General features: G+C 44.6%; 1 pseudogene; it reads left to right on the forward strand.

Moving 5' to 3' along the window:
- LOC102172942 overlaps positions 1-23,397 on the forward strand; it is a 37,023-nt pseudogene that overhangs the window by 2,708 nt on the left and 10,918 nt on the right.

The raw sequence follows: 23,397 nt of genomic DNA on the forward strand, positions 1-23,397 counted from the left end.
TTTTGGTTTGCTTACAGAGGCCACCAAGGAATTAGAGCCAGCTCAGCCTAAGACCTCTGTGTTTAACTCATTTACAGCATGGAAACTGGCTCATGGTTAGCTATGCCGAGTTCTTCATCAACTAGTTATTTTCCATCAGTAGTACACCCTGCAGAGACTTTACCTCCATCTCCCATCACACTTGATCATCTGTATCAGTATCTTCCTGTGGCTCCTTTACATGTGAGAGTTGAATATTACCAGCAAGGCCAGTGATAACCCATATCACAGGAGAGTAGGTAGAACATGTGACCTGGAAACTAACACTCAACAGATGCTGGCACCTGGCAAGAGACACTCAGTGATTAATGATTGGTTCAATCCATCACCACGTCTTACAGAAATATCCCACAGACATCCCAGGGCTTCTCCTTGACTTTCAGTTTAGACCACTTGCTCAGTTGTTTCCAACTCTTTGTGACCGCATGGACTGCAGCATCCCAGGCCTCCCTGTCCATCACCAACTCCCGGAGTTTACTCAGACTCATGTCCATTGAGTCAGTGAAGCCATCCAATCATCTCATCCTGTTATCCCCTTCTCCTCCCACCTTCAATCTTTCCCAGCATCAGGGTCTTTTCAGATAAGTCAGTTCTTCACATCAAAATATTGGAGTTTCAGGTTCAGCATCAGTACTTCCAATGAATATTCAGGACTGATTTCCTTTGGATGGACTGGTTGGATCTCCTTGCATTCCAAGGGACTCTCAACAGTCTTCTCCAACACCACATTTTAAAAGCATCAATTCTTCGGCATTCAGCTTTGTTTATATTCCAACTCTTACATCCATGCTTGACTTTGGCAGGTCCTAAAGCAGGAGTGACCTTGACTGCAGGTTGCTTCACTCTATCAAGCATCTGGGATAAGTGAGCTAAAAGAGGATATCACCTTCTGCTCACAGCATAATACTGATGTCTCTTATTGCATAACCCATTTAAACATCCTCAATTCCATTCTGCCTACTCCCCACATGTCATCGACTTTTACCCATACTTTCTCATCCTTCAGAGGGATGTTAAGTTCCGTCACTGCTCATGCTGACTGCCCTTATCAATACTCGCCTAACAATTGCCTCCCCTTAGTCCACCCCCAGCACACAGGTCGGGTTACACAGGCCCAGACTGGTGGACTCTCTAAGCTGCTGATTAGACAATATAGCTGCAGTTGCTGTTCCTCCAAATTGGCCAGATAGGTGAAGACACAGTCCGTCTCATTGGGCCATTTGGAATTTAAGTTTATAGTTTAAATTTATAGTTAACTTTCTTGCTTACCAGTTATCCCCTGACTTCCAGATCATAAATTGCAGCCGGGTCCCAGAACTACAGTATGGCCAGAAAAAACAAGGTTGAAATGAAGTAGGGAAAAGACTGTAGAGTCACCCTGGCATCCTCCACACCCCTTCTTCCCCACAGGAGAGAGGAATCTATCCGGGGGCTTCTTCCAAGGCTCCTAGCATGCTGATTATGGGCATAAGCTCACGAATGTCTGTAAGCCAATATTTGAGACAACCAGAGTTTCATTTCCTGTCCCAATTCTGCATCAAACCTCTACTCTGAGCATGAACGTGTGTTCCCTGGCCTGAGGAAGATAGCTCATTAGTCCAAATCGTGCAGTGTCTTCTGCTCCAGTACCATAATACAACTTGGGCCCAAGGATCTACTGCTGGCTACACGGAGCCGTGCCCACAGACAGCATCTCACCTCATCGGGACATTTTCTACCTTCCCAGGGCTACTACCTGCAACTCACCTGCTCTGTGCCCATCCTTTGGCTCAAAGAATATGACTCATACCATGCAAAGACTTTTTCTCTCACCCTGTCAGATACAGCAGGAATGGGAGAGGCATGGATAAACAAGGATCCCATCTCTGCATTCCTGCAGCACCCCATTTGCACTCATCTCATGGGGCCAGGCCCCAGTTCGATTTCTGGGTTGGGAAGAGCCACTAGAGAAGGGATAGGCTACCCACTCCAGTATTCTTGGGCTTCCCTTGTGACTCAGCTGGTAAAGATCTACCTGCAATGCAGGAGACCTGGGTTGGATCCCTAGGCTGGAAAGATCCCCTGGAGAAGGGGAAGGCTACCCACTCCAATATTCTGGCCTGGAGAATTCCATGGACTGTATAGTCCATGGGGTTGCAAAGAGTCAGACACGACTGAGCGACTTTCACTTTCATGGGGCCAGGTAGCACTTCAAATAAGCACACCTGAAAACACTCAGTGGTTCCAACTGCCTTCCAGTTTTGGAAGTGGTTCTTCCGATGAGCCTTAAGTGGTTGTACTTTAATTCCTCCTAACTTCCCATCTGACACCCAGAGTATCATGTGACCGTCCCTTAAATAGTCTAGTTTCTGCTGCCCACCTCTGTCATCATACATCCAGGACTTGAGTCACCACTCCCGAGCTGATATAAACCTGAACCCAGAGAAACGAGCATCAGTTCAGCCCTCTGAACTGAGTTAATTTCACCATCCTTCAACCTGATGCTCTCTGGTCAACTTGGAACTGCCATCCACAAACCCATCAGCCCTTTGCTGGTCAACAGAGGCCTGGCATAGAGCCCTGCCCAAGTGACCTAAGGTCCTCAGCTGGCATCAGAGGAGGCCTTTGAGAAAAAGATGCTGTCTGCTCCTGAGTGCAGTAAGGACTCCTCCAACCTTTGGAGCTCTTTCCTCAATATACCGTTTTCATTTTCTTATGGAAATCTGGGCACTGCCCTCCCCTTTATACCATGTCTTTCTCTCTAGTTACCCTAGGATCATGCCTAGGGCAGGTTACAAGACTGCCTAATGCCCTTCACTCATAGTGAAGTGAAGTGAAAGTCACTCAGCTATGTCTGACTCTTTGCAACTCCATAGACTATCCAGTCCCTGGAATTCTCCAGACCAGAATACTGGAGTGGGTGGCCGTTCCCTTCTCCAGGGGATCTTCCCAACCCAGGGATCGAACCCAGGTCTCCCACATTGCAGGTGGATACTTCACTCACAGATACAGTCTTAATTCATCTTGTAGGAAACTGGTAACTGGCTCTCCAGGGGGAATCAAGTCCAACATCTCAGCAAATTGGGTATTCATTATTCTCATACATACCTTCCCAAGTAATGGTTTGTGTTGCATTTTAGGCAGAGTGGTGAACATGTCTAGTGGATGGGGCTTCAAAGCTCTTGAAAGCTGCAACCCTGAACTGCAGCAGAAATTGAGATGTGAGACCATCACGGAGGAGGAGCTGGTGGGGCTCATGAACAAGTTCGTGGAAGACACAAAGAATGGGGTGCACAGGAAGGAGGGCTGGCCGGATAATAATATATATGGAGTGGCGAAACTTGGCATCACAGCCCTGTCCAGAATCCAAGCCAGGAAACTGAGTGAGCAGAGAGGAGGAGACAAGATCCTCCTGAATGCCTGCTGCCCAGGGTGGGTGAGAACCGACATGGGGGGATCCAAAGCCCCCAAAAGCCTAGAAGAAGGAATAGAGACCCTCGTGTACTTGGCCCTTCTGCCCTCGGATGCTGAGGGGCCCCATGGATAGTTTGTCCATGAGAAAAAAGTTGCAAAATGGCAATTCATGCCTGAGTTCTACCCATAGGCCCCACTTGCTTACCTGTCCTGATTAGACTGAGAATGAACAGTGTTCAGAATAACTCCTTATGAAAAAAATCAAGCATGCCTACATCTATGTAAATTTCAAAGCCACTTTGAAATGGCTACTGTTCTGTGAGATCTTTTGTGATTTCTTATGTGATCCCAGAGAATAAAAGAAGAATGGATGACAAATAATCAATAAACATTAATAGATGAATACATGGCTCTTTATAAATGTCTGTTTGTTCCAACTGATTATATGCTGAACCAGCTCGGAAGTCTAATAGACCAAAATGTAGGTCAAGGAAAGTGAGAGTACTACTTGGGGAAAGAATTCTCATCAATAGGGGCAGATGGGAAATACTGTTAGTTTTCAGGTTCAAGTGGTCTCTGTGAGAACTGTTCACCTCCCCTCTTTCACCAAGAAAGTAGCCAGAGACAACATATAAGCCGACGAGCATGGCCACATTGGGTCTGCCAGCTTTAGCTGACCAGCCTCTAGGATGACATGGACCACACCATGAGGGCAAAACCTCTGCTCTGGTGCCTGTAAACACCGAACTCATTGGGAAAAAAGCAATTTTATGTGTGAAATGTGAGGGGGTGCTGGTATGAAAGATAACATCCTACAAGAATCTGAGACAATGCGGAAATTGAGAACGGATGGGTATGAGTGGGTATGAGAGATCATTGTCAAATCTCTTCAGGGTGAATGTGTCGTTTTTGTGGGGTGAGGTGTCAGGAGGTCTGCAACATTAGCATGGTTATGCAAAACACACACAGAAATGGAACACATAACTAGAGTAACATAACAGTTGAACCTAGTTGGGAGGACACCTGGGTGACCACTTTACCATGCTTTCAACTTTGTTTAAAATCTTTGAACCGAAACAGCCTGGCTCTGCCCTTTCCTGTGCAACCTTGAGCAAAATCCTACATCTATTGTATCTCCTAAATTGCAAAATGAAGAGAACAGTCATAGGATTGCTGTAAATTGTCCATTTATCTGTGATAGTGCTGAAAATACACTGGAGGTGCTAACTGTCCTGTGTCATGAGTCCCTGTAAGAGGGGCACAGCTGCACCCAGGGCATTGATGAGAAGCTTCCTGCTGCCCAGAACTACGTCTGGCTCCCCAAGGCCCCAAAGACTGTCACAGAAGCTCCATGTGGTACAGATGCCCCTTCTGTCATGGTGACCTATCACTGTCCGCCTCTCATTGTCAGCCCTGGGGAAGTAAAAAGTGACAGCCCCTGAAGGCAAAGGCAGGGCCCTTCCTGAAGTCAGGTTGACTTCACAGCTGTAGGCCTTCAACTAGTCTGGTATTTTCCTCCCCATGCACCCCGCACCATATGACAGCAGAGGATCATCAGTGTCTAGATCAACAGTCAGCATCCCACCTGCCAGTCTGGAAATGGATAGTGGAATCACAATGATCATGCACCTAGTTCCAGAAAAATAAAGCTCATGTGATAAACCAGTTGTTAACTGTGACCTAAGACAAATCAAAATGTATGCACTTTCAACAAACCTAAGGATATGTAACTTTTAAATACAAAATTCCAATTATGACCCTGCACAGTAAGAGGTTCATAAACAACCCTTCAATATGGGACACACTGAATTCCAGAGTCAGATAGCCTGCCCACACAGAAAGTCTAATCACAGGACCTATTGTCAAAAGCCGAGTTTCTATCAAGAGAGCAGGCAGACCTATGTCCTTAGAAGTAGTTTACTGTTGTTCAGTCACTCAGTCATGTCCAGCTCTTTGAGTCCCCATGGACTGCAGCACACCAGGCTTCCCTGTCCTTCTCCACCTCCTGGAGCTTGCTCAGACTCATGTCCATTGAGTCAGTGATGCCATCCAACATTTCATCTTCTGTCGCCCCCTTCTCCTCTTGCCTTCAGTCTTTCCCAGCATCAGGGTCTGTTCCAATAAGTCAGCTCTTTGCATCAGGTGACCAAAGTATTGGAGTTACAGCTTCAGCATCAGTCCTTCCAATGAATATTCAGTGTTGAATTCCTTTAAGATGGACCGGTTTGACCTCCTTGTTGTCCAAGGGACTCTTAAGAGTCTTCTACAACACCACAGTTCGAAGCAGTTACCCTAAGTTATTTCACTGCATCTTAGGAAGAAGCAACCATTCCAATTCTGTGGGTTTAATGGACCTGAAAAGGCAAAATGATAGGATACTAAAAGAGGAACTCCCCAGGTCATTAGGTGCCCAATATGCTACTGGAGATCAGTGGAGAAATAACTCCAGAAAGAATGAAGGGATGGAGCCAAAGCAAAAACAATACCAGTTGTGGTGTGACTGGTGATAGAAGCAAGGTCCGATGCTGTAAAGAGCAATATTGCATAGGAACCTGAAATGTCAGGTCCATGAATCAAGGCAAATTGGAAGTGGTCAAACAAGAGATGGCAAGGGCGAACATCGACATTCTAGGAATCAGCGAACTAAAATGGACTGGAATGGGTGAATTTAACTCAGATGACCATTATATCTACTACTGCAGGCAGGAATCCCTCAGAAGAAATGGAGTAGCCATCATGGTCAACAAAAGAGTCCAAATGCAGTACTTGGATGCAATCTCAAAAATGACAGAATGATCTCTGTTCGTCTCCAAGGCAAACCATTCAATATCACAGTTATCCAAGTCTATGCCCCAACCAGTAACGCTGAAGAAACTGAAGTTGAACAGTTTTATGAAGACCTACAAGACCTTTTAGAATTAACACCCAAAAAAGATGTCCTTTTCATTATAGGGGACTGGAATGCAAAAGTAGGAAGTCAAGAAACACCTGGAGTAACAGGCAAATTTGGCCTTGGAATGTGGAATGAAGCAGGGCAAAGACTAATAGAGTTTTGCCAAGAAAATGCACTGGTCATAGCAAATACCCTCTTCCAACAACACAAGAGAAGACTCTACACATGGACATCACCAGATGGTCAACACTGAAATCAGACTGATTATATTCTTTGCAGCCAAAGATGTAGAAGCTCTATACAGTCAACAAAAACAAGACCAGGAGCAGACTGTGGCTCAGATCATGAACTCCTTATTACCAAATTCAGACTCAAATTGAAGAAAGTAGGGAAAACCATTAGACCATTCAGGTATGACCTAAATCAAATCCCTTATGATTATACAGTGGAAGTGAGAAATAGATTTAAGGGCCTAGATCTGATAGATAGAGTGCCTGATGAAATATGGAATGAGGTTCATGACATTGTACAGGAGACAGGGATCAAGACCATCCCCATGGAAAAGAAATGCAAAAAAGCAAAATGGCTTTCTGGGGAGGCCTTACAAATAGCTGTGGAAAGAAGAGAGGTGAAAAGTAAAGGAGAAAAGGAAAGATATAAGCATCTGAATGCAGAGTTCCAAAGAATAGCAAGAAGAGATAAGAAAGCCTTCTTCAGCAATCAATGCAAAGAAATAGAGGAAAACAGCAGAATGGGAAAGACTAGAGATCTCTTCAAGAAAATTAGAGATACCAAGGGAACACTTCATGCAAAGATGGGCTCGATAAAGGACAGAAATGGTATGGACCTAACAGAAGCAGAAGATATTAACAAGAGGTGGCAAGAATACACGGAAGAACTGTACAAAAAAGATCTTCACGACCCAGATAATCATGATGTGTGATCACTAATCTAGAGCCAGACTTCTCGGAATGTGAAGTTAAGTGGGCCTTAGAAAGCATCACTACAAACAAAGCTAGTGGAGGTGATGGAATTCCAGTGGAGCTGTTTCAAATCCTGAAAGATGATGCTGTAAAAGTGCTGCACTCAATATGCCAGCAAATTTGGAAAACTCAACAGTGGCCACAGGACTGGAAAAGGTCCGTTTTCATTCCAACCCCAAAGAAAGGCAATGCCAAAGAATGCTCAAACTACTGCACAATTGCACTCATCTCACATGCTAGTAAAGTAATGCTCAAAATTCTCCAAGCTAGGCTTCAGCAGTACATGAACCGTGAACTCCCTGATGTTCAAGCTGGTTTTAGAAAAGGCAGAGGAACCAGAGATCAAATTGCCAACATCCTCTGGATCATGGGAAAAGCAAGAGAGTTCCAGAAAAACATCTATTCCTGTTTTATTGACTATGCCAAAGCCTTTGACTGTGTGGATCACAATAAACTGTGGAAAATTCTGAAAGAGATGGGAATACCAGACAACCTGACCTGCCTCTTGAGAAATCTGTATGCAGGTCAGGAAGCAACAGTTAGAACTGGACATGGAACAACAGACTGGTTCCAAATAGGAAAAGGAGTACGTCAAGGCTGTATATTGTCACCCTGCTTATTTAACTTATATACAGAGTACATCATGAGAAACACTAGACTGGAAGAAACATAGGCTGGAATCAAGATTGCTGGGAGAAATATCAAGAACCTCAGATATGCAGATGACACCACCCTAATGGCCGAAAGTGAAGAGGAACTGAAAAGCCTCTTGATGAAAGTGAAAGAGGAGAGCGAAAAAGTTGGCTTAAAGCTCAACATTCAGAAAACGAAGATCATGGCATCTGGTCCCATCACTTCATGGGAAATACATGGGGAAACAGTAGAAACAGTGTTAGACTTTATTTTGGGGGGCTCCAGAATCACTTCAGATGGTGACTGCAGCCATGAAATTAAAAGATGCTTACTCCTTGGAAGAAAAGTTATGACCAACCTAGACAGCATATTCAAAAGCAGAGACATTACTTTGCCGACTGAGGTTCGCCTAGTCAAGGCTATGGTTTTTCCTGTGGTCATGTACGGATGTGAGAGTTGGACTGTGAAGAAAGCTGAGCGCTGAAGAATTGATGCTTTTGAACTGTAGTGTTGGAGAAGACTCTTGAGAGTTCCTTGGACTGCCAGGAGATCAACCCTGGGATTTCTTTGGAAGGAATGATGCTAAAGCTGAAGCTCCAGTACTTTGGCCACCTCATGCGAAGAGTTGACTCATTGGCAAAGACTCTGATTTTGGGAGGGATTTGGGGCAGGAGGTGAAGGGGATGACCGAGGATGAGATGGTTGGATGGCATTTGGACTCGATGGACATGAGTCTGAGTGAACTCCGGGAGATGGTGATGGACAGGGAGGCCTGGCATGCTGCGATTCATGGGGTCTCAAAGAGTCGGACACGACTGAGCGACTGAACTGAACTGAACTGAGGGACCCAGCACAAGATAGTAACTGTACTCCTTCCTCTTTTTGAAACCTACACATGCATGCATGCAGCACCTCTAATGATTTTTATTCCTCTGCCAGGAATCCCTAGTCCCCTAATGACCATTCACCAAGCAGTTTTGTTTGGAGGACGCTCACCACTCCACCCTGCAAACCACACTGCATCTCAGAGGTGGGATCAAAAGAAGGCTGTGTCCTGGTTTGGCTCAGGATGCTGTGCCAGGAAGGGGTGCAGTCAGGAGTGGTCATTAGGAACCTTCTGGAACATCTGGCCCCTCCTAGGAGGGAGGGAAAGGGGCGGGTTCTCCTCCTCAAGTAGTCACAGCACTGGACCTGGCAACACAGTTCTTGGCTTTTCTGCCTGTGATGGGCGTCTGCTTCCCACTCTGTCCCACTATGGGTGGCCACCAGCCTGGTAAGCTCTACTAACTGGAAAGGACCCCATGCACCCTGCCATGTCCATGTCCAGTACCCCCATGGTGCTGGTCACTGGAGGCGACAAGGGCATCAGCCTTGCCATCGTGCATGACCTGTGCTGGCAGTTCCTGGCCTGCTACCTGACATGCTGTCTCCCGGGCCACAGTCCTCATTTTGCCCCAAATAAAACTTAACTCGCAACTCTCACATTGTGCATCTTTTTTAGTTGACAGGTTCAAACACATCTTTATTAATCAAAACAGGAACCATTACAATCAATACGTTTTTGCCAATGAGAAATAAGTTTGTTTATTCCTGTAGCATAATGCCATGCTTCAGGATTCAGTGAACTCTTGGAAAGCATTTTCTGCCTCTTCTGGTTGTGGAAGCATCTCTTGTCTGATATTTCAGCCATGTACATGAAGTGCATTAAACTGAAAAGGAATTGGTGAAATTACTGTTCACATATTTTATTTAACCCACCACAACCAGAACATCATCCCTGTAATATGTAATGAGAATGGAATTAGTGAGATAATTTATAATTTGTTGTAGTGAGTCTTAACTTTTTTTCTTTTTTTGGATGTGCTGTGAGTTCCTTGTTTCTCTCGCTGCAGTGCTCAGGTTTCTCACTGCAGTGGCTTCTCTTGTTGCAGAGCACAGGCTCCTGAGCACAGGCTCCTGAGCACAGATTCCTGAGCACAGGCTCAGTAGTTGTAGTGCATGGACTTTGCTGTTCCTCAGCATGTGGGATCTTCCCATACCGGGGATCAAACCCATGTCCCCTCCATTGGCAGGCAGATTGTCAACCACTGGACCACAAAGGAAGTCCTGTCTTGACATTTTAAGAGTTACAGCACATCACAGTTTAGACTGTTTACATGTCAAGTGCTTGGTGACTACCAAACTAGGCAGCATGGTTTTGTTTTTTTGTTTTTTTGTTTTGTTTTGTTTTGTTTTTTTCAAAATAATGGTGCAGTCTTTCCTCAAGCATGTGAAGATGTTACTCTACTAATTACAATTCTCCTTCAGGATTCAATTTATAAGACTGACTAGTGATTGCTAGTATACAATTTCTAATTTTTTTTTTCAAAAGTTGAATTTTTGCCTTAAATGCACAAACTTTTAAAACATAGCTCAGTTGGTAAAGAATCTGCCTGCAATGCAGGAGACCCCAGTTCGATTCCTGGGTCTGGCAGATCCCCTGGAGAAGAGAAAGGCTACCCACTCCAGTATTCTGGCCTGGAGAATTCCATTGACTATATAGTCCATGGGGTGGCAAAGAGTTGGACATGACTGAGTGACTTTCACTTTCATATACACACATACACACATTGTAAACCAAAATCTCAGAAACAAAGACCTGAAATAAGGAAAGATTTATTAATCTTTGGGGTTTATTAGGACTGCATCCGGGAGACATAGATCCAAGAAGTACTTTAATTGTGTGCCACTAGACTACAAAATAGAAGGAAGCATATAAAGGCAAAAAAAGTAAGGTCACAGTTACAGAAGTTGTTTGCCAAGAATTATAATTGGAGCTGGCAAAAAACTAAGGGTTTTTTTTTTTTTTTCCATTAAACAAGGGTTGGTTCAGTTCTGCAATGTTTACAAAGGTGCAAGTGGGAATCTGAGAAAACGAGGTTGAGGGTAGCAGGTGTTCCTTTGGATCTGATACAGTTCCGAAAGATTCAGTTCTTAGTGATACAGGGACATGTCAGAGCCCAGATCCTCAATGGCCACCCAACCTCATTATGCTTGTGTGAACTATGATTATTCCACTAGGACTCAAATCTGTCATCCACACACAAATATAAAATGTATTGTCAGGTCTTCCCTGGTGGTCCAGTGGTTAAGACTTCAAGCTGTCAATGAAGGGAACATGAGTTCCATCCCCGGTTGAAGTTGTTCCACATAGCACACACCCAAAAAATGTATTTTCATATGATCCGTGCCATATTCTTTAAGTTCACACATGCAAATATTAAAAACACATATAAGACCAGAGTTGACCTAATCCTTACCTGATGATTGACGTCGTATTATATTGGGACTGTCAGTCTGGGGAGTCAGACGACTTTCCAACTCACAGTAGCCAGCCAAGACGGTCCCTTGACGCCCGCCGCCTATTCAAACCCTTTGTAGTCTCCTCCCACATTAGACCAGAATTGGCCTGTGTGACCAACAGTCATGGCAGAGTAGTGGTATGTAATTTATGAAACTAGGTCATAAAAGACCCTTTTTGCCTTCTGTCTTTCTCACTGTCCCCTGGATCACTCACTCTGGAGGAAGCCAGTAGCTACATCTTGAGGATGCCCAAGGAGCCTACAGAAAGGTCCACTTGGCTAAAAGGTGAAGCCTCCAACCAAGAGCCACATGAGCCAATAACCTTGGAAGGGATCCTCCAGCTGAGGTCAGGCCTTTAGAAGATGCACCCCAACTGACATCTTGACTGCAACCTCACGAGCCTTGAGCCAGAACTGCCCAGCTAAGCCAATATCAAATTCCTCATCCATGGAAACTGGGAAAACAAATGTTTCTTGGTTTAATCACTAAGTTTGACTAATCTGTAATGGAACAAAAAGTTACCAATACACAGCTTTAATTTTAAAATTAAAATTGGCAATGGGGAATCTATATCTGTAAAATTTTGTTTTAGATATGAATTACTTAAGGTACTGAAGACTTTTATAGCTTCACAAATTTGGTATTACAGAATATATACTTTTTCAGTTCAGTTCAGTTGCTCAGTTGTGTCCGACTCTTTGCGACCCCATGAACTGCAGCATACCAGGCCTCCCTGTCCATCACCACCTCCCGGAGTCCACCCAAACCCATGTCCGTTGAGTCAGTGATGCCATCCAACCAGCTCATCCTCTGTTGTCCCCTTCTCCTCCTGCCCTCAATCTTTCCCAGCCTCAGGGTCTTTTCAAATGAGTCAGCTCTTCGCATCAGGTGGCCAAAGCATTGGAGTTTCAGTTTCAACATTAGTACTTCCAATGAACACCCAGGACTGATCTCCTTTAGGATGGACTGGTTGGATCTCCTTGCAGTCCAAAGGACTCTCAAGAGTATATATTTTACACCAACCATTTCTTAGCACTTTAAAACAAAATTTTTATATTAAGTATTGATGAGCAAAATAGAACACTGAAATGTTTTACTACGTAAAAATTCTGAACACTGAAATGTTTTCAGTTCAGTTCAGTTCAGTTTAGTCGCTCAGTTGTGTCCGACTCTTTGCAACCCCATGAATTGCAGCACGCCAGGCCTCCCTGTCCATCACCATCACCCGGAGTTCACTCAGACTCACATCCATCGAGTCCGTGATGCCATCCAGCCATCTCATCGTCGGTCATCCCCTTCTCCTCCTGCCCCCAATCCCTCCCAGCATCAGAGTCTTTGCCAATGAGTCAACTCTTCGCATGAGGTGGCCAAAGTACTGGAGCTTCAGCTTTAGCATCATTCCCTCCAAAGAAATCCCAGGGCTGATCTCCTTCAGAATGGACTGGTTGGATCTCCTTGCAGTCCAAGGGACTCTCAAGAGTCTTCTCCAACACCACAGTTCAAAAGCATCAATTCTTTGGCGCTCAGCCTTCTTCACAGTCCAACTCTCACATCCACACATGACCACAGGAAAAACCACAGCCTTGACTAGACGGACCTTAGTCAGCAAAGTAATGTCTCTGCTTTTGAATATGCTATCTATGTTGGTCATAACTTTTCTTCCAATGAGTAAGCGTCTTTTAATTTCATGGCTGCAGTCACCATCTGCAGTGATTTTGGAACCCAAAAAAATAAAGTCTGACACTGTTTCTACTGTTTCCCCATCTATTTCCCATGAAGTGATGGGACCGGTTGCCATGATCTTCGTTTTCTGAATGTTGAGCTTCAAGCCAACTTTTTCGCTCTCCTCTTTCACTTTCATCAAGAGGCTTTTTAGCTCCTCCTCACTTTCTGCCATTAGGGTGGTGTCATCTGCATATCTGAGGTTATTGATATTTCTCCCGGCAATCTTGATTCTAGCCTGTGTTTCTTCCAACCCAGCAATTATAATTACTTATAATTTTTAAAAAGTGACTTCTAAAGCCAATATTCTATCAATTTCATAATGTTCAATTAATACCTGCAGAAATAAACATTTCTGCAAACTAAAAGTTCAATATAAAATATCATCAAAAATCAGACTTGCTAAATGTGAAGTTCAGAAGCCAATGAGATACTACAAAACAAGTAAACCTTAAAACACAATGTGAAATTAAATCAGTTAGTCACAAAGAGCACATATCTTATGACTCCATCCGTATGAAGTGTTCCATATAGGCATAACAACAGACCGAAATTAGATCAGTGGTTGCCTAGGGCTGGGGGGAAAGGATGCAACTACTAATAGGTTTGGGATATCTGCGAGGAGGGGGCGGGGAACAGGTGGGGTCATGAAACTGTTCTAAAACTGAGGTGATGGTTGCACAATTACTTGAACATATCAAAACCATTGAAATGTATGCTTTAAATGGGTGTATTATTCAGTATTACCTCATAATAAAGGGAAGGTTCAAAGAATAAGAGTTGCTAAAAAGCAGGGGACAAATACATCTTTTGACAGCAGCACAGAGATTTTTTCCCAAGGAATATAATGTCTCTGGAAAGTGCTAAAACAATCTTCTTTTGATGGACCACTGATAACGGGGAGCGCCCATCACCAGCTGAAATGGAGAGGAGCAGAAAACAGCGGAAAGCTGTAAAGAACATTAGTGTGGCTCCCGAGATGCTTTCACGTCCGCTGCCGAAAGGGGTCCCTCAGGTGTGGCCCCACTATAGAAAGCCTCCTGTCATAATATGTTGAGCTGCAGTATTAAATGCTGGTCAAGAATCCACCTGCAAAGCAGGAGACATGAGAGACCTGGGTTCGATCTCTGGGCCAGGAAGATCCCCTGGAGGAGGGCATGGCAGCCTACTTCAGTATTCTTGCCTGGAGAAACCCATGGACAGAGGGGCCTGGCAGGCTACAGTCCAAAGTGCCTCAAAGAGTTGGACACGACTACGCAACTCAGCATACACACATTAAATGCTGAGAACAGGAACTCAATATAAGATTATCTATCTTTTTTTTTTTTTAAAGCCAGGAAAGGAGGGAAGGAAAGAAAGTTAACGATACAATCAGGTTTCTTTAGAGACACTTACTAATATCAGACAACAAAAGACATAAAGTTGTCATATATAATTTCTATGATGATAGAAAACATGTAAGAGCAAATTATAGAAAAAGAAAACCAAACGTTATATATGTAAGCAAGAATCTTTATTTGTGAACCAAAATCACAACTAGCTGTTGAACAACCAACGACAGAAGGATGCTAAAGTGAAGGGAAGTGAAAGTCACTCAGTCGTGTCCGACTCTTTGCCACCCCATGGACTATAGAGTCCATGGAATTCTCCTGGCCTCAATACTGGAGTGGGTAGCCTTTCCCTTTTCCAAGGGATCTTCCCAACCCAGGGATCGAACCCAGTTCTCCCACATTGCAGACAGATTCTTTACCAGCTGAGCCAGCAGGGAAGCCCAGAAGGATGCTGGAACCTACCAAAAAAAGGATACCCCGTGTCCAAAGATAAAGAAGAAGCCGCAGCAAGATGGTAGGAGGGGAACAATTATGATAAAATCAAGTCCCATACCCATCAGGTAGGCAACCAACAAACTGGAGAACGATGATACCAAAGAAATTCTCCCACTGTTGTGAAGGTTCTGAACCCCATATCAGGTTTCCCAGCCTGGGGATCCAACAAAGGGACTGGGAATCCCCTGAGAATCTGGCCTTGAAGACCAGAGGATTTGATTACAAGACTTTCACAGGACTGGGGGAAACAGAGATTCCAGTCTTGGAGGGCGCAACAAAACCTTGCCTGAACCAAGACTCAGAGGAAAAGAGCAGTGACCCCCACAGGAGAGTGAACATGTGGAGGCATGGTTTGGCAGGGGTTCACCACTGGGATGGGGGTACCAGTCTGGGAAGGTCCCCTTTGGCATAAACCCTCTTGGCAGTCACCATTGACGACACAGCCTGTAAACCTAAGGCTTGGGTCACCTCAAGCCAAAAACAATACCAGGAAGGGACCACAATACCACCTCAGTTCAGTTCAGTCGTGTCCGACTCTTTCTGACCCCAAGAACTGCAGCACACCAGGCCTCCCTATCCATCACCATCTCCCGAAGCTTGCTCAGACTCATGTCCATTGAGTCGGGGATGCCATCCAACCATCTCATCCTCTGTCATCCCCTTCTCCTCCTCCCTTCAATCTTTCCCAGCATCAGGGTCTTTTTCAGTGAGTCAGTTATTCACTTCAGGTGGCCAAAGTATTGGAGTTTCAGCTTCAGCATCAGTCCTACCAATGAATATTCAAGACTGATTTCCTTTAGGATCGACTGGTTGGATCTTCTTGCAGTCCCAGGGACTCTCAAGAGTCTTCTCCAACACCACAGTTCAAAAGCATCAATTCTTCGGCACTCAGCTTTCTTTATAGTCCACCTCTCACATCCATACATAACTACTGGAAAAACCATAGCCTTAACTAAATGGCAAAAAGTAATGTCTCTGCTTTTTAATATGCTGTCTAGGCTGCTCATGACTTTTTTTCCAAGGAGCATGCATCTTTTAATTTCATGGAACATGCGTCCTTTAATTTCAGTCACCATCTGCAGTGATTTTAGAGCCCCCCAAAATAGTCTCTCACTGTTTCCATTGTTTGCCCATCTATTTGCCATGAAGTGATGGGACCCGATGCCATAATCTTTGTTTTCTGAATGTTGAGCTTTAAGCCAACTTTTTTCACTCTCCTCTTTCACTTTCAATAAGAGGCTCTTTAGTTCCTCTTTGCTTTCTGCCATAGGGGTGGTGTCATCTGTGTATCTGAGCTTATTGATATTTCTCCCAGCAATCTTGATTTCAGCTTGTGCTTCATCCAGCCCAGCATTTCACTTGATGTACTCTGCATATAAGTTAAATAAGCAAGGTGACAACATACAGCCTCGATGTACTCCTTTTCTGATTTGGAACCAGTCTGTTGTTCCATGATCGGTTCTAACTGTTGCTGGTTGACCTGCATACAGATTTCTCAGGAGGTGGGTCAGGTGGTCTGGAATTCTCATCTCTTTCAGAATTTTCCACAGTTTGTTGTGATCCATACAGACAAAGGCTTTGGCATAGTCAATAAAGCAGAAGTAGATGTTTTTCTAGAATTCTCTTGCTTTTTCGATCATCCAGTGGATGTTGGCAGTTTGATCTCTGGTTCCTCTGCCTTTTATAAATCCAGCTTGAACATCTGGAAGTTTATGGTTCACATACTGTTGAAGCCTGGCTTGGAGAATTTTGAGCATTACTTTGCTAGCATGTGAGATGAGTGCAATTGTGTGGTAGTCTGAACATTCTTTGGCATTGCCCTTCTTTGGGACTGGAATGAAAACTGCCCTTTTCCAATCTTGTGGCCATTGCAGAGTTTTCCAAATTTGCTGGCATATTGAGTGCGGCACTTTCACAGCATCATATTTTAGGATTCGAAATAGCTCAACTGGAATTCCATCACCTCCACTAGCTTGTTCGTAGTGATGCTTCCTAAGGCCCACTTGACTTCACATTCCAGGATGTCTGGCTCAAGGTGAGCGAGCACACCATTGTGGTTATCTGGGTCATGAAGAGCTTTTTTTGCATAGTTCTTCTGTGTATTCTTGCCACCTCTTCTTAATGTCTTCTGTTTCTGTTAGGTCCATACAATTTCTGTCCTTTATTGTGCCCATCTTTGTATGAAATATTCCCTTGGTATCTCTAATTTTCTTGAAGAGATCTCTAGTCTTCCCCCATTCTATCGTTTTCCTCTATTTCTTTGCATTGATCGCTGAGGAAGGCTTTCTTATCTCTCCTTGCTATTCTCTGGAACTCTGCATTCAGATGGGTATATCTTTCCTTTTCTCCTTTATCTTTTGCTTCTCTTCTTTTCTCAGCTATTTGTAAGACCTCCTTAGACAACCATTTTGCCTTTTTGCATTTCTTTTTCTTGGGGATAGTTTTGATCACTGCCTTCTGTACAGTGTCAAGAACCTCCATCTATAGTTCTTCAGGCCCTCTGTCTATCAGATCTAATCCCTTGAATCTATTTGTCACTTTCACTGCATAATCGTTAAGGGATTAGATTTAGGTCATACCTGAATGGTCTAGTGGTTTTCCCTACTTTCTTCAATTTAAGTCTGAATTTGCCAAAAAGGAGTTCATGATCTGAGCCACAGTCAGCTCCCGGTCTTGTTTTTGCTGACTGTATAGAGCTTCTCCATCTTTGGCTGCAAAGAGTATAATCAATCAGATTTTGGTGTTGACCATCTGGTGATGTCCGTGTGTAGAGTCTTCTCTGTTAGAAGAGGGTGTTTGCTATGACCAGTGCATTCTCTTGACAAAACTCTTTTAGCCTTTGACCTGCTTTATCTTATACTCCAAGGGCTAATTTGCCTGTTAATCCAGGTGTCTCTTGACTCCTACTTCTGCATTCCAGTCTCCTATAATGAAAAGGACACCTTTTGGGAATGTTCCTATTACCATTTCTTAATTGTTTGGGGTTTATTTTCAATAGGTAGGTCTTATCCTTCTCTTGTTTCCTGGCTAGAGAAGCTCCTTTAGCATTTGTTGTAAAGCTGGTTTGGTGGTGCTGAATTCTCTTAACTTTTGCTTGTCTGGAAAGCTTTTGATTTCTCCATCAAATGTGAAGGAGAGTCTTGCTGAGTAGGGTATTCTTGGTTGTAAGTTCTTCCCTTTCATCACTTTAAATATATCATGCCATTCCCTTCTGGCTTGTAGAGTGTCTGTTGAAAAATCAGTTGATAGCCTGATGGGAGTTCCCTTGTATGTTATTTGTCATTTTTTCCTTGCTGCTTTTAATATTTTATATCTCTCTTTAATTTTTGTCAGTTTGATTACTATGTGTCTCAGTGTGTTCCTCCTTCCTGGGACACTGCGCTTCCTAAGCTTGGTTGACTGTTTGCTTTCTCTTGCTTTCAGGAAGTTTTCAGCTATTAGCGCTTCAAATATTTTATCAGGTCCTTTATCTCCCTCTTCTCCTTCTGGGACCCCTATAAAGTGAATGCTGATGTGTTTAATGCTGTCTCAGAGGTCTCTTAGGCTGTCTTCATTTCTTTTCATTCTTTCCTGTATCTTCTGTTCTGAGGCAGTGGGATTTCCACCAATTTATCCTCTAGGTCATTTATCCATTCTTCTGCCTCTGTTATTCTACTTATTAATTCTAGTGTATTAATTCACCTCTGTTTGTTCGTTCTGTGATTCTTCTAAGTCTTTAGTAAACTTTCCTTGCATCCTCTGGATCTTTGCCTCCATTCTTGGCAGCTCTGCCAAGCTGTGCCTGGGAAAAGCTGAGTCATGATGAAATCGCAGCTCTGCATAAATCTGAAAGTCACTAATCAAACACACTTGGATTAAATGCACTGAAATTACACTAAAGAAGGTGGGTGGGAGAGTTCTATTTGTCCACCCCATACACACTTTGGAGATTGATTCATTTTCAGTTGACCTTTGTGAGCACAGATTTCACTGAGAGCAAAAAAAGAACATATATGTATCCTCCTTGGACAAACCTAAAATTACACACTTAGCACCCACAGGAGTTATGCAAGATGAATAAAAACATTCCGGCAAGAGGCTTGGCACACAAGGAGAGTTTCATAAACACATTCGCCCACGTGGGGGCGCACTGGGATCCCACAGAGCTGAGTACTGGGCCCACACTTGGAAACCTGCTCTTGGGACCTTTTCTCTCTCAATCCCTCTCTTGAGTTTCTCTGAAGTAAGGAAGTGAATCTAAGTAAGGAAGTGAGTCCTGAGAAGCAGGTACCCTGTCGAAATCATTTCACTGTATTAAAGAAAAAAGCAAGCATCCTCATTTTGCAGAGGATGACAGGCGCATGCCCAAGAAAATTGTCAACACTTGTTTTTCTCCTTTGGGGTTTCTCCTGCACTAGTTTCTTCATTCAAACTGCTCTAAATCTTCAGACCATTTCAACTCACCACCGTCTGGTTTTGCTCTGGGGAAACCCCCTCTCCATCCCCGCAGACCACCGCTTGGCTCATGTATGGCTCAGAGGTGGCATCAACAACAGTGGGCACAACACGGGGAGGGGTACGCTCAGGATGCGGTGTTTCTAAACTTTCAGAAACAGACTGCCCCTCCTAAGAAGGGAAAACTGGGGACCGAAGCCTCTTTCGCTACAAATCACAGTGCCGGAGCTTAGAAGCCAGTTCTTGCTGGCTTCTCTGCCTGTGGACCGGCCTCCACAGCGCGCGCCGCAGATGACTTTCGGTCGGTTCTGCACTCCACCCAAGCGCCTGGAGCGCCCCTGCCCTCAGCTATGTCATCCAACACCCACATGACGCTGGTCACTGGGGCCCACAAGGGCATCGCCTTCAAAGGTAAGGATCTGGGAATATGCGCTCTAGCCAGAGGGAACTTTGTGTTTCTTTGGCTCAGAATCCTGGGCCCCTTTTCCTGGTAGTTCCGCAGCCTCTTTCTGATTGAACTTTAGGCAGCTGGGTTATTTTTTTAATACAATCTTACATAAACCACAAGATGGCAAAATGATCCAGAGGTCCCAAATCTTCACCCGTGGTGCAGCCTCCCCCAGTGGTGCCATCTTATTACAAAACTATAAGGCATTATCAAACTGGGAAATTCACACTGGCATAATATACCAATTTTACTATTGTTTGTATCTTCTTATGGAATACCACCACATGAGTACTATTTATTCACGCCACTTTCCTTTTCTCCTGAAAGCTGCTGCTACCACACCATTTCATATTCAAGCAGAGGTGACTATGAAAACAAACTTCTTTGGCTCCAGAGTTGTGTGCGCAGAGCTCCTGCCTCTAATAAAGCCCCAAGGTGAGTCTGATTGGAGCCCAGACTGCAGTGCTTCTGGCAAGATCTGGGTCCACCTGGCTCTGGTCTCAGGTGGACAGCCCCCCTGCCGCTCCTGCTCGGCCTTACTGGCCTCCACCGTGTCTCCACCCAGCCGGGTGTCCTGCACCCTAAGGTCCCTCGACACACTGCCCAGGTCCTTGGTGCTGTCTGTCCACCTGCTTTTTGCACATCTGGCTCTTTCTTCTCTTTCCCATCTGAGCTCAGAGGTTTCCATCTCAAGAGGCCCTTGACTTGCTCTGAGCCCGTCACAGGGGGAATTCCCTCAGGAGTCCTTCCCAGACCTTCTCTCTCCCCTGTCCCCCTCTTACTCAGCCTAGTGGAGCCTGCACCACCACCAGTTCATTAGCACACCACTCTCCCACCCCCCACCACAATCTGTCCACTGCCTAGAAAATTCCCAGAGTTCCAGGCACACATTCTGTCTTCTTACCTCCCTGTCCTCTGCAGATTTCCCCTCCCTCCCCTGATTTCCTCCATCTAAAACACATATTTCCAAAGACTCATCCTTTCCCTCAGTCATCTTGGCCACGGATACCCTCATCCACCCACCAGGCACCAGGAGGTCACCTTGCCTGCCCGCTTATTATCATTTAGCAGGTCTCAAGAGTTGTCTGAGTTTCTTTCCAGCCTTCTCCCCCAACCCAGCTCTACAAATAGGCCTTCAGCTGTCATTTCTAGACAACCGTAAACCCTTCTAAGGGAACCCCTGCCCGTCCTGAGTCTCTTGCTTTCTGAGCAAGCTCACTGCCCCTCCCAAAAATCCTGAAGTGAAGTCCAAGCCCTTAGCATGGCTAGTAGAGATCCCTGTAATCCAATAACTGCCTTTCAGTGTGCTCAGTGTTCTGAACAAAACAAACTCATATTCCTTGGGTTAAACTACTGCAATGTTTACACTGAAGTAAGGAGCCAGGTGGGTTCCTGGGCTTCCTGGTGGCTCAGAGGTTAAAGCCTCTGCCTGCTTCTCCCTGCAATGCGGGAGACCTGGGTTCAATTTCTGGGTCGGGAAGATCCCCTGGAGAAGGGAATGGCAACCCAGTCCAGTATTCTTGCCTAGACAATCCCATGGACAGAGGAGCCTGGTGGGCTGCAGTCCACAGGGTCACAAAGAGTCCCACAGGACTGAGCTCACTTTCACTTCCAAGGGGCCAGGAGGGGAACCACACCCATTAAACAGACCCTTTTAGAAAGATTAAGAGTTGGCCTAGGGATCAGTAGACATGTTTACAAGTTACACTCAGCTTCTGCCCTGTTTCCCTGTCGGGTCCTCCTGGAAAGTTCTACCACTTCTAAGACTTGGCCCACTAGAGCTCAGAAGTCCACTCCTTAGCCTGTCACGTGACTCTCCAGCCACGCCAGCACTTGAGGGCAGCTGTGGAGTTCCCTGTGTCAGCTGCACGGTGTCCCTGTCTGCCTCTTGGACCTCGTGCTGATGACTCCTGCGTGACTACTCTTCTTACTTAACTGGGCTGTTCCTTGCTGTGTTCCGCAAGGAGGAATGAATACTCTCTGGATTTGCTAAGGCGGCCTCTGTTTAACACTTTGTTCTGCCTCACTAAAGCTTAGAGTACATGGAGATTTAAGTACAGAGTATAATCTCAGGTGAGTGCAAGGTTTACTTGCCTTTTGACAGGGGAGAAGTCTTCTGTTTTGTTGGGGAAAGCTATAGTAGATCATCTTATCACGACTTAATCCAGGGTATGATTCTGCTTGAGGAGTCTACAGTCTCACTGAGCTTGGGGGCGGGGGTGGGGTGCCGGGAGAGGGCTCCAGGTGACTGGCTCCAATCCCTGGGGACCTGGTCAGTGGGCGGGACTGGCATGGAATACACTGGGAAGAGGAAGCAGGCACTTTCAGGAGTTTATTATCTGGAGAGACCTTTGGAACTCAGGGTCAAGCTTCCTAGGTTGGTATTTTCACCATTGAGGTAGACCAGCTAATACCGAATAAAAAAGAGACTGTCCTTTGAGTATCGATTATAACCAACCTAGAAGTTAATAGCTTTTCTTGCTACTGTGAGATGGAAGACATGTGAAAAAGTAACAAGGCACAGCATAAATTGGGCTTCCCAGCTGGCACTTGTGTTAAAGAACCAGCAGGACACATAAAAGACATGGATTTGATCCCTGGGACAGGAAGATCCCCTGGAGAAGGGCATGGCAACTCAATCCAGTATTCTTGCCTGGAGAACCTCATGGACAAAGGAGCCTGGCAGGCTATAGTCCATAGGGTCACACAGAGTTGGACATTACTGAAGCGACTTAACACACACATGCACAACATAAACTGCTCCACCGACTGATCTTGATCCAAGTTAATTCAGGCTCTTTTGAAGGGCTAACGCTAACTTTTTGTGGTCTGTTCTGAACCAAAAAGGGCTCTCATCCTTAACTTTCTCTAGCCACCTTACTGATACAAATGATTTAGTCAAAGCTACCAGTCTCTTCCTAATTGCTTTTTAGCACAGCTTTCACATTCTTTGTTTTTTCACTCAAACAAGGAAGAAAATGAGCATTGGACAAAAAGTACAGTGGTACACTATAAGAGTATGAAGCCATTTATGTACATTTTAAGTGAATATAAAAATAATATCATTAAGTGTTCAGAAATAAAAGTAATGGTTTAGGTTTCATCACCCTCCCACCCCTCTTCCTAATCTTCTCCTCCCTTTCCTCATGAACAGACCCAGTTTTTGATATCATAGCTGTGTTCTTCAGTCACTCAGTCCTGTCCGACTCTTTGTGACTCCAGGAACTGCAGCACATCAGCCTTCTCTGTCCCTCACCATCTCCCGGAGTCTGCTGAAACTCATGTCCATTGAGTCCGTGATGCCATCCAACCATCTCATTTTCTGTCATCCCCTTCTGATATCATAGTGGTCCCTGCTTTTTTTAATTCTGAGCTGTCAGCCATTAGCCAAGCTGTAACAGGACAATGTTCAACATCTAAGTTACTTCTAGTTTTTGGAAATTATTAACAGAGCTGCTATAAACATCTGTGCATGGGTTTTCATGTAACAATAAAATTTCTTTAATCTAAGGTAGATATCCTAAATGTCCATTTTTTCAACTCCGTTTGTTAAAAGGACTTTTTAAAATAAAATTGACCACAAAACGATGGGCAACTGATAATTTACAGAGGTGTGCCTCTCTCTTGATTGTGTACCACGTCAAGATTATTCTAGCATCATAATAATTCTTGAATATTTCTCTT

This window comes from Capra hircus, chromosome 1, assembly GCF_001704415.2.
Source record: "Capra hircus breed San Clemente chromosome 1, ASM170441v1, whole genome shotgun sequence".
Taxonomy (NCBI): domain Eukaryota; kingdom Metazoa; phylum Chordata; class Mammalia; order Artiodactyla; family Bovidae; genus Capra; species Capra hircus.